This window comes from Euleptes europaea, chromosome 16, assembly GCF_029931775.1.
Source record: "Euleptes europaea isolate rEulEur1 chromosome 16, rEulEur1.hap1, whole genome shotgun sequence".
Classification (NCBI taxonomy): domain Eukaryota; kingdom Metazoa; phylum Chordata; class Lepidosauria; order Squamata; family Sphaerodactylidae; genus Euleptes; species Euleptes europaea.
The window spans coordinates 11,782,444-11,795,201 of NC_079327.1; positions in this window are offsets into that span (position 1 = coordinate 11,782,444).

Sequence of the window (12,758 nt, forward strand, 5' to 3'; positions counted from 1 at the left end):
AGTCCAAAGGCAAAAGCATCTATTTCCCACAAAGCCTGGACTTTCCGTAAAAGTTAAGATGGCTGAACTGAGGCTGTCATACTTTAGTCACATCATGAAAAGACAAGAGTCACTGGAAAAGACAATAATGCTAGGAAAAATCGAAGGCAGCGGGAAAAGAGGAAGACCTAACATGAGATGGATTGACTAGAAAAGAAACCACAACCCTCACTTTGCAAGACATGAGCAAGGCTGTCAACGATAGGACATTTTACAAGTGGACCAATGATTCAGAGGGTTTCCATAAGTTGGAAACCACCTTAAGGCACTTAACACAAAAATGTTTGTATGGCATGGGGGTCAATAACATCCCTCAGTAAATGTCATCCTTTTAAGCATCTGTTAGAGAGGATATTTTTTTCTCTTGAAGCAGTGGACAACCTGCCTGGGAGAACCAGGTTCAAATACACTGCCATGAATCTTACTAGGTGATCTTGGCTCAGTCACACAAACTCGGTCTCATCTGCCTTGCAGGATTCTTGTGAGAATATAATGGCCAGGAAGGTGAAAAATGTACACCATCGTGAGCTCCCTGGAAGAGGGCAGGACAAAAAAAATTATTTAAATAAAAGAAGGGGGAGTACCACACCTTCCACCAGAGTATGTGGATGCGCAACTGACTCCAACCCCTGTGAAGAGTAACAAGACTTTATTCCAGCATAGGCTTTCATGGACTAGAGAGCACTTCTTCAGTTGCAACAAACGGCATCTTCCCTCGGCAGTCATTTATGATCAAAAGTTTTGTATGATTGGTACAGCATGCATTTTCATGGGCTAGACCCATCAGATGTAATCAGAGGATTCTCACTTGGCTGTAATTTAACATAGAAGGCCTGAGAGAAACAACCAGCAGGGTCAGGGGCCCCAGAAATGCAGGATGTACATAAATAGAAATCTAATCAAGAAAAATGGAGGCCATCCAATTGTTATGCTAATTAAAACCTCTAATGGATGGGAGTCCTAGAGTTTGCTGGGACCATTTATCTATTGCACTTTTATCCTACCCTTCTTCCAAGGAGATCAGAGCAGTTCACAATTCTTTCTCCATTTTAGCCTCACAACAATCATGCGAGGTAGTTTGGGATGAAAAATTGAGACTGGCCCATGGTCACCCAGACAGCTAGCTGGCAGAATGACGATTTGAATCCTAGTCTGACGCAAACAGATCCACAGCCTTTTCTCTATCCATTAACTCCTTCCTTGAGCCCCTTACACTTTTCTCGGCTTCATAATTTGTGGATTTAAATCTATATTGCCCCAACAATCAAGCGCAACACTGGTGAATGTTGAGAAGATGGACTCAAGTTCCTGATTTATCATAAAACTCACATATTAGAGACCACCGCTCATGTGGAGGAGTGGGGACTCAAACCCAGTTCACTACATTAGAGTCTGCCGCTCTTTAACCACTACACCATGCTGTGAGGGTAATTCTTATGAGGTTAATTTGAAGAAATACTTTTAACATGCCTTAGAACTGGGACACAGGAGCAGAAAGCTGGTGTGTGCGTATAAAAACCACTTAGCTCAACAGGTATGCCTGAGTGTTGACTATAGTAATATTCTTTATTGAGTGACTGAATACTAGGTGCTGTAGAGAAAAGATCAGACTCTGCCCAAAATGATTACAGTCTAATAATAATTACAATCTGGTAGCACAGAGCAATGTAGTTAAAACCATGGCAACTTAGTCATAGATTAGCTGAAAAAGATGAGTCTCCAGATTCCTTGTTTTTTAATAGGGAAAGAGAATTAGCATGCTGTGCCAGTGAGGATAGTTGCGGACTCCATTATGTGTGTGTGTAAAGTGCGGTCAAGTCGCAGCCGACTTACGGCGATCCCTTTTGGGGTTTTCATGGCAAGAGACTAATAGAGGTGGTTTGCCAGTGCCTTCCTCTTTTCAGCAGCCCTGGTATTCCTTGGTGGTCTCCCATCCAAATACTAACCAGGGCTGACCCTGCTTAGCTTCTGAGATCTGACGAGATCAGGCTAGCCTGGGCCATCCAGGTCAGGACTCCATTATACCATTGCTTATATGTAAATTGATTGCATATCTAATTTGAGGGGCCTCATTTGCCATATATATATATAGTAAATGAGGGCCTCAGATGGGCAATACCATATACATATGGTAATGGCGGTATAAGTGGTTCTTTTGTTGCTGTTGAAGGGGCAGGACTGCTGAAGGAGTGCTTTTTTACCCAAAGACAGGAATGAAAATCCAGTGCCATACCTGTGCAGGTGTTAATGTCACAGCTGATACAGGCTTTCCAAATATTTGAAAACAGCTTCTTCCAGCTGTGTGAGCGACAAAGTTTGTGGGCAATACAATTCCAAGAATACTAAAAGTAGCAATTGGATTACATTTACAGCTTTCAGGAGGTCTCTTGATGTTTTCCACCATAATCTGGCCACTTTCCACATTGTAGGTATATTTGTTAAATTCTTGTCCTAGAAGAAGAAGAGTTGGTTTTTATACCCTGCTTTTCTCTGCCTTTAAGGAGTCTCAAAGCGGCTTACAATTGCCTTCTCTTCCCACAACAGACACTTTGTGAGGTCGGTCGGAGAGAGTTCTGAGAGAACAGTGACTGGCCCAAGGTCACCCACCAGGCTTCGTGTGGAGGAGCAGAGAATCACCCGGTTCTCCAGATTAGAGTCCACCTCTCTTAACCAATACATGATGCTGGCTCTACATGTGTATATGCACACAACAAGGCTGAACGCAGGATAATGTTCCACATTCTCCACTTGTCAGGTCCGGCAGTCTAGAGGCAGGTGGAAGGCAAGCCAGTGGCTCAGTAAAGTTTAGGGCAGGCTGCTCAGAGCAAGAATGTTTGGACTGAGGAGCCGAGCCAGATGTTCTGTAAGGCCAAAGGGGGCCTGGTTGCTTACTCGTGCCACCGAATACCCTGTTGGTTTGAAAGATTCAAACACTCCAAGGACATGGGTGTGGTGATGCTGAAGAATTCAGGCCCACACTTCTCTGCTCTAAAGGCCAAACTGCACACAACGGTGGGAGATCCGTGAGTGGCTCCAACACTATTTACATTTTAAATTGCAGCTTCAGATTGGAGCTGCTCCATGGGGTGGGGCATTTAAAATGTGTTTTCATAATCTGAATAGGCTTCTTTGGGAATATTATTTCTCCTCCACGGGGCGGGGGAGATATTTAGATGCCATATCTAGATATTTTCCTCTGCAGGGCAAACAACCACCCAGGGTGGGAAGATTCAGATTGTGGCATGGGGCTGGGGGAATGACGTTCAGCCCTGTTCTCCTGCTTTGTGCTCCTGATCAGAATTGGGCCCTGCACAACTCCATTTAAAGATGTTGCTTGTTTGTTTTTTAGTGTCCAGCCTCTCTTTGTCACACTGAGCTCAGCTTCCTGGTGATACTGATAATCAGGCAGCTGGGCTTTATGGCTAGACAACCCAGTTTAATACCCACTACGACTGGCATAAGTTCTCCTGTCAGCAGGAAGTTCCAGGACTGTGCTTATTAATGTCAGTTTCCTTGTGAAGAGAGAATCCTGGAGACTTGGGATTCTTTTCGTAACAAACTTTATTTATACAGGTACAAACTAAAAAAAAAAAGGAAGCAAGCTTGTATGGTATATTGTAGAGACCCTAAGGTAAAATTTGGTTTGTTAAGTATGATAGTCTTTGCCTCTTTCTTTACAGCACAATCCTAAAGAGAGTTACTCTAGTCTAATGCCATTCATTTCAATGGGCGTAAACTGGAGCAACTCTGCATAGGATTGCACTGTTATTTAATGTGTTCCAGTAGCCAAATAAGCCCATCTTTTTCGGTCTCTTTTGCTATGACTTGTTATTGTGTATAATTTCCTCCATTCCCTCCTTTCTCCCTTGCCCTGTTTATCCTAGGTAGTAATAGTGTTGTCCTGCTATGTCCATGACCCGTAAAACGTTTAACTAAAATGTATAGTTGGCAGTTAATTGGCAGTACTTGCACGGTCAGGGCTTCATACAAATACAGCGCACATGTACAAGCAAAGCCATGGGAAACTGCAGTCTGCAGTGCCCGCGAGGATTGTTACAAGTTTCAGACAACTTGTTGGAACAAGTTTTGTTGATTAGTTTGGAAGGTTTTTAATATCTTCAGATAATTTGCAGATAGCTTTCTGCTCCCTTAAGCAAAATGACACGCGGAAAAGGGAAACTTCCAGTCAATTTGACTGTCTCGTGGCAGTCCCGTTTATAATTAAGGAAATGGTTCTCGGGAGGTTATTCGGCATACTTTGTGGTGCACAACTAATTTGAAACTGTTCTAGTGGAGACCCTTATTAGAATCTCATTGGCAGTGAAATGCAGTTTAAATTAAGCCTGGCACCATGTAAGCAGAGCCACACCCAAAGCGCACGCCTTCCTCCAGCGCCTTAGTAAGAGAAGTAGAAAGGCTGGTTAGGGCTGCTTCCATGTGGAGGTGATTTGCCACTCTGTTCTCATTGCCACTGCAAATGTACAGGCAACGGAGCCTTCACATAAGGGTATCTTATATATACTACATATGTTTTAAAAGGCCAAATGCCTACTGGTGGGGGGGGGGAGATTGTAGGTGGGAGGCAATTGGGGAGGAAACGGCACCAGATGTGTACAGGGAAGCACAGAAATCTGCCCACGTGGATCCCAAATCTGCTTTGAGTACGATCTTTCAAAAAGACCTTACCAAGCAAGTTTGAGGGGAAATGCAGTGAATCAGAAGAAAACCTGGAACACACGAAGCTGCCTTATACTGAATCAGACCCTTGGTCCGTCAGAGTCAGTATTGTCTACTCAGACTGGCAGTGGCTCTCCAGGGTCTCAGGTGGAGGTCTTTCACATCACCTACTTGCCTAGTTCTTTTAAATGGAGATGCCAAGGATTGAACCTGGGACCTTCTGCATGCCAAGCAGATGCTCTAACACAGCCCCTCCCCTACATGGTGGATGAATTAACAATGAAGTTATATAGGAACCCCCCCCCAAAAAAAAAAACACCTGCTGGAAACAGCAAAACCTCGGTGTGGAAGCTACCGAGGAAAGGTTTGCCCACATCAGACAATGAATAGCATTCTTGTGGCTAGAAAGAAACGCAATTGAAAGAAAAATACAAGATACTTTATCTGGCTTATGTAAGCAAATGGGATGAAATCACATGTTCTGGTCACTAGTTTTTCTAACATCACTATATATTTTCTTCAAAATAACTGATTTCAAAATATCTTCTGGGAAAGGTGGTGTAGATCCACAATCTTCCCAGCATCAGATTAATATCACCCAACTGTCAAGCAGTGTTCAGTGGGAAAGGAGAGAAGAAAAACGGGAAGTTCAGCCACCCAGGACTGAAAGAGAAACAGTTTATAACATCAGGAGTAATTTTAAAGGTTTGTTACACTGTGAAGGGAGCGCAAGATGCAAAGAAAATACCTTGTGATTAAGTAATAATTTCCAGGGTGGGCGTTGCTTAGCTAAAAGCACATCTCTGTAAGCTAAAGCTGTCAGTAGCTGGAGCAGAGACATTTTCTTTCCATCTGAAAGTGTCATGATTTTTATCCACCTCCCTTGATGTGGGTGAGGGTATTCTGCAGACTGACACCATGCCATGGAGCCTCTTCTGGTATTGCGGAATAATGTAGGGAACAATCTTGGTTTACATGGCATTTGGAGGTTGAGGTTGTGTTTATTGGTGGTTTCCATACCTGGCTGACATGTGGTGCCCTCAACCTGCTCTGTGATTGGTGGGTGTTGGTAATGTTGCTTGTGTCTCCAGTGCAGTTGCTGTGCCTTTGGCTCCTGGGAGTTGCATCCTTTCAGCGTGGTGTAGTGGTTAAGCCAGCGTGGTGTAGAGAGCCAGCATAGTGTAGTGGTTTACAGTGGTAGTTTGGAGCAGTGGACTCTGATCTGGAGAACGAGGGTTGATTCCCCACTCCTCCACATGAGCAGCGAATGCTAGTCTGGTGGACCGGGTTTGTTTCCCCACTCCTACACATAAGGCCAGTTGGGTGACGCTTTCTCAGCCCCACCAACCTCACAAGGTGTCTGTTGTGGGGAGGGGAAAGGAAGGTGATTGCAAGCCAGTTTGATTCTCCCTTAAGTGGTAGAGAAGGTCGGCATATAAAAACCAACTCTTCTTCTTTGGGCATTTCTTTACCAAAAGAGCATAGGACACCGATCGGCTACTGTGGCACCAGCGGTGTGCTGGGGTCCAGGGACTGAGCTGTCTGTGTTGCAAAATGTCTGTTAAAACCGTTCCCTTTTTATTGCAGACAATGGGAGTTTAACACAGCAGCCGCACGGACAATACGTATTTAGATCCCACCCTCCTTTATCTCCTGCTGGATGAACGGGATGCAGTGTTTTGTCAGCAAGAGGATTTCTACAGGCATTCTGTTCAGCAAGGAGTCAGCGTTTTCAGTTCAAGTGGATTGTTCGGGTTCAGAATCAGCCTCTCAACCCTGTTATTGCAGCAGCAGAATATGCTAAAATTGACCGTACAATGTTCCTTCTTGTTAAGTGCTGTAGATTTAACACCCCCACCCCACATACTGTACGCTTCCAGTAATTTGGGAGTGTATAGTACGCTCTTTAGGATGCCATGAATCATATTTTTCATCTTTCTTTGAAATCCCACTTAGAGTTTTTGCTCCTTGACAACAGCATAGTTTAAAACATTTGCACTGAAAGAAAATCTAAGGTTATTTTTTCCCCCAAAAGGCTTTTTAGAAGTATTGCATAAGGAAAAAACTGAAGAAGTTAGCCCACAAAAAATTCATCTTACGCACAACACTTAGCAAGTTAAGTGCTTTGTTGTTTTTGTTTGTTATACCCACAACCTTGCTTTTTCAATACCTTTATTTCCTTTTTTTGCTCTGTCCTTCCTGATTTCCTCCCCGAAATCACCCTGTGTTTGCACCCCATGACTAAACTAAGGCTATTGTACTTTGGTCACATTATGAGAAGACAAGAGTCACTGGAAAAGGCAGTCATGCTAGGAAAAGTTGAGGGCAGCAGGAAAAGAGGAAGACCCAACAAGAGATGGATTGACTCAATAAAGGAAGCCACAGTCCTCAATTTGCAAGATCTGATGAAGGCTGTCAAAGAGGACATTTTGGAGGACGTTGATTCATAGGGTCGCCATGAATCGGAAGTCACTTGACGGCACTTACACACACATCCACTAGATTGTCACAATGGAGGTTACTCGAGAAGCAGAAAGCTAAAAAAGCTAGAGAAAAGGCTACCTGTTATTCTGACATTCGATTACTAGCCAGGCCATACAATGGGTACAAACAACACCTTCGTCAGGCACCAAACGAGACCCAGGCGGCTTCATTTAACAGTAAGGAAACACAGGATCAGAACGGGCTTCGCTTCCTAGCAGATCTGCAATGGCTGCCTAAATATGTATAAAAAAATTTTTTAAGCTAGCCAAATAAATTTCATCATGATATTTTCAAAAGTTTCCCTGCCCATAAAATGATAATTGATTTTAGAACTGCAGTTGCCTTGTGCTTGGCACAAGAAAGGAGAGTAATTTTCTCAGACATCTGGGTGGTGTGTGGTATTTCGAAGGAAACAGATGAATAGCTCTCCCGGGCGCTTGTATTTTAAGGAGCTATAATTATAATTCCAGAGGAAATTTGGATTTTTGAAAGTAGCTCAGATGATAATTAACCTGAAACGAACACAGTCAGTAGCTTTGCCAAAGCTTTTAGGCTGGTCAAAATCTTACTAATGTTTTCTTCTGTTATTTGGTCTTCATCCCAAACGAGACAGGCCAATGTGCGTGTCAGCAAGCTATGTTACTAGGGTGTTCCAGGAACAGTTTCCAAGGCTGCGTTTCCATACCTCCAGAGAGAAAAGTTAGATATTGTTTATATTCTCTCTTATTAGGAAATGGAAAAAATGGAGATAAAGGGTAAAGCTATGCTGCTTTTTTAGGTATTTATCTAGATAAATAGTTCACACCATTTGTATTGGCTTGCCTTGAATTGTATGACTTTCTCTATGCCACCACAAATGTGTTAATTATTGTTTTATTTAACTGGTAATTTTTTTCTTCCTCCCTTCCAGCTAAATTTGGCTCCCAAAGAATTTTTTTTTAAAAACATGCAAATTGCATTAAAATTAGGATCAAAGTACTATTGGGGATGAAATTCTTGTCTGGATGGGGATCCAGGCACGACGGAGAGAAGGTTTCTGGTTTTAGGCTTGTGGTAGCTTGGAGAAAATCCTCTTGTCCAAGTGTTAAGTCACTGTCCATATGTAATTAACATATATACGCCACTGGTTGACACATTGTTAACACCATTAACTGACTGGCGACTGAAGAAGATCATGAAAGCAGGAAAAATACGAGCACCCTGTTTTCGCCTACAACACAGCGTTGTTTATTACAGTTTGGACAATTGGCCTGTTTGGATAATTATTGCATTTGTGCTATATGATTGTTATGCTTATTGTGTTTATACTATTTCAGCGTCTTCAGCTGTAGTAGGTGCACTTAGATGTTTCTCATTGGGCGCTTTCGCACATGCCAAATAGTGCACTTTCAATCCACTTTCAATGCACTTTAACAATTGTTTGCAAGTGGATCTTGCCACTTCGCGCAGCGAAATCCATCTGCAAAGTGCATTGGAAGTGGATTGAAAGCGCATTATTTGGCATGTGTGAAAGCGCCCATTGTGGTATTTGGGGAATGGAAGTGATTCTAATATATGAGTCTAACACACTTGCTGCATTGCAATATTAATTAATTCATTTTTTACTACTTACTTTTCTGGTTTGGCCATAGCAGCTGTGAGTTTCTTATATTACATATATAATTGGCAGCACGGACCAGCTGCCACTGGAAGCCCCTTAAAACATCCTCCATGTAATGGATGTTTTATGTTGTCCAGCCTAAAAAGAGATTCAGTGGTTCTAGCCAATAAATTAAGTTGGAATCAGAATCTGGGGGGGGGGGGGGAGGCAACCAATGCCAATATATGGAGGAGCATTTAATTAGAAGGAAAACCTCAACTTGGGCTATAAACAGCCAAAGCCAGGTTAGGTGCTGTGGAACACAGGCGGGATAAGTCTGCTGCAGTTGTCTTGTTTGTGGGCTTCCTAGAGGCACCTGGTTGGCCATTGTGTGAACAGACTGCTGGACCTGATGGCCTTGGTCTGATCCAGTGTGGCATTTCTTATGCTCTTAAAACTGTTCCAGACTGCAGGACCAGGGGCCATGGGACCAAGATCAAAGATATAAAAAAGTATTGCACAAAAGCATTCCAAAATCGCGTTGTTCGCTGCCCATGTATCCTTCAGAGGGAAGTGGGACCCACAGGGGTAGAAACTGGGCAATACGGAGGCAGACACAAGAAGCAGCTAGCTAGGCCAAGCCTAGCAGTAGCCCAGGCCATTCCTAAAAGGATTTACACCCAAATCAGCTTAGAGAGAACCAACAGTTGTCTGGAGGTGGGGCTGTGCTGGAGACCACCCTTGTATCCTCCACTCAAGGGGGTCACCATGACAGGCACCCATTTATGAATCAGAAGGATCTCAGTTCATGTTCCCGATGCCTCTAACAGCGTGTTTATAGGGGTAAGTGGGAACGCTACACTGCGTTAATTATTAGGATCCTGAGACCAGGTCTCATAAAGTCTCATAATTCCAGTGATTCTGGATGAATTAACACGAATAAGATTTTCTCTGTGTTGGAAAAAACACATCAATTCAGTTATTTCTATCTATGTATTTTGGCAGAGCTTAGTACTGCATATCCCTTCCTGGAACAGAGGTACATACAGTTAAAGCAGGAGTGAAATAAAATCAAGAGCAGAATATCCACAATTAGTTAATTAACTTAGTAAATTTGTACGACAGCTCCCTGGCGACCTGCCTGAGGCTGCTGGCCATAAATTAAAAAACAAACCCAAGACAACAATCAATAAAACCAACACAATAAAATTAACCCCAGCAATAAAAACCACCCCATACTTAGCAGTGTAAAACAATCTGAAAGGCAGGTTGTAAAAACATCAATTTCAGCAGGTGGGAAATACACCATAAAATACTAAAACTGATGGGATATGGCTTCAGTTAAAAGCCTGAATAAGCAGGACAGGCCGGCTCTTAATTCCCCAAATGGATTTATCATTGACCAGCAGTAAACTCTCAGTCTTGTTTAGATTAAGCTTCGGTTTACTGGCCCTCAACCATCCTATTATCTTATTCTCGCATTTGGTCAAGATTCCACCTGTTAGGGGGTAGTAGAGCTGGATGCCATCCACATAATTGGTGGTACTTCCCTCTTCTAGTGGTTTCATAGAATCATAGTTGGAAGGGGCCATACAGGCCATCTAGTCCAACCCCCTGCTTAATGCAGGATCAGCCCAGAGCATCCCTGACAAGTGCCTGTCCAGCCTCTGCTTAAAGACTGCCAGCGAGGGGGAGCTCCCTACCTCCCTAGGTAGCTGATTCCACTGTCGAACAATGCTTACTGTAAAACATTTTTCCTAATATCCAGCTGGTACCTTTCCACCTGCAATTTAAACCCGTTATTTACATTTACATGTAAATGTTTGCATGAAAAAGGAGATGGGTCTTTCTTGGGGGGGACGCCATAGCATAGATGCCATGGGGTGAGCCGTTCTGGGAATGGCTGGACAGGTAGGAACCACAAAAGCATAGTGTACCCCACTACAGGTAGAGTATCCTTTATCTGGACTGCTTGGGACCAGAAGTGGTCCGTATTTGGGGTCTTTCCATATATTGGAATATTTTGGAATTTTTGCATATACGTAATGAGATATCTTGGGAATGAGACCCAATTTCATTTTATGTTTTATATACACTTTATACACATAGCCTGAATGTAATTTAAAAATATATGTTTAATAATTTTGGGTACATTGAACCATCAGAAAGCAAAGGTGTAACTATCTCACCAGAATACCTGTTAAACAAGAACAACAAAAACCAACGTAACAATGGCAGGCTTTCAGTCTCCATCTACAATAGAGCATAAACTGTATTTTATTTTATTTTCTGGTGAGAGGAAACATTGAAAGCGGGCAGCACAGATCTGCCTGCATGCCGGCTCGAAGGGTCCGGTTTTCGGATCAGTCCGGATACGGGATGTCCGGATAAGGCAGGGGTGGGGAACCTTTTCCCTGCCAAGGGCCATTTGCACATTTATAAGATCATTTGGGGGCCATAACCAGGTGTAGATCTCCCGGCGGGGGGGGGGGGAAGGCTAGGGTTGCCAGGTCTCCAGCCACCACCTGGAGGTTGGCAACCCCAGGGGAGGCCACACAGAGAAGGCCTGGAGGGCACCCCTGCTCCCCCCTTCCTCCTCCCCCCCTAGGCGGGAGGGCATCCAGCAGTGGGCTTGAGCAAACGAGGTGCCAGGGGGGCACAGCCCGCAGCCGATCCGCAGGGAAGGGAGGGAGGGAGGGAGGAAAGAAAACAGAGAAAGAGGAAAAGGGAGGAAGGGGAAAAGAGAAAGGGAAAAAGAAATGGAGGGAGGGGGAGAAAGAAAAGGACGGAGGGAGACAGACAAAGAGACAGAAAAAGGGAGAGAAAGGAGAGTGACAGAAAAAAAAGAAAAGCCTTTCCCCCCCCCACACACACACACCCGCGCACACCGGCCCCACGCAACCAGGCCCCAGCCTCCACGCCTCCCACACACACACATACACGGCCCCGGAGCTCCCGAGGGCCACAGAAAGTGTCCTTGGGGGCCGCATACGGCCCCCGGGCCTGAGGTTCCCCATCCCTGGGATAAGGGATACTCTACCTGTACCAACTCAGCCAGCCTGCTCAAAAGGATATTACGGTCGGTGGTATTGAAAGCCACTGGAGAATCAACAGAAATGTACTACTCCCACCTCTCTCCCAGTGAAGTTCACCAGAGGGACCAAGGCCGTTTCAGTCTCAAACCTAAGTCTGAATCTGGATTGAAAAAGCCTAGATAATCCATTTCATCCAAGACCACCTGAAGTTGCGTGACTACCATCCACTCAAGTACCTTACTCGAGAACAGACCCCTGGTCACCAGACAGGGTCTAGGGATGTCTTCTGCATTCCTTCAAATGAAGAAGTAGCCCCCGAGGGATCAAAACACCAGCTGCCTAGGCTGGAAACAAAAACTCAAGTCACGCCACACTGTCTGTTTTATCTGAGAACAGACTATGTACGCTGCTTGCCAAAGGAGGGTGGTGGAGAGGGCACATAACAGGACTAGGAAGGAAATGGGTGAGGGGGCAGGGGGCAGTTGAGAGTTAAGAATTGTCTTTGCACAGTACACTTCAACACATTTTTGGACAGTCACTTAAACAACTCTAAAAAATTCATTCAGTACCTCATAGGGAGGTGATCTGGAGAAGGACGTTGTTGACAAATTCTCTTGTAGCTTTCTGTGAGAGAGATTAAGGTTTTTAAAAAATAATAATAATAATTGAATAGCAAATGAAAACCCTAATCTAAAAAGAACACCAAAAATGTACAGTTGAAAATACAGATCAGTGTGCCATAATGAATACGTACCATGTTTTGTTACCACTGTCTTAAAATTCGAGATTTAACATGCATTCATCCATCCGTTTCAAAAAGCTCGATGCCCCACAGAATCACCACAAGGTGGCAGTGTAGCAAAATATTTATCATGTCCCCCTCCCCCTTAAAACGTTTCCTTTCTTGGTAGGACAAGGAAATATTAATACTAGTATCTGGCAAT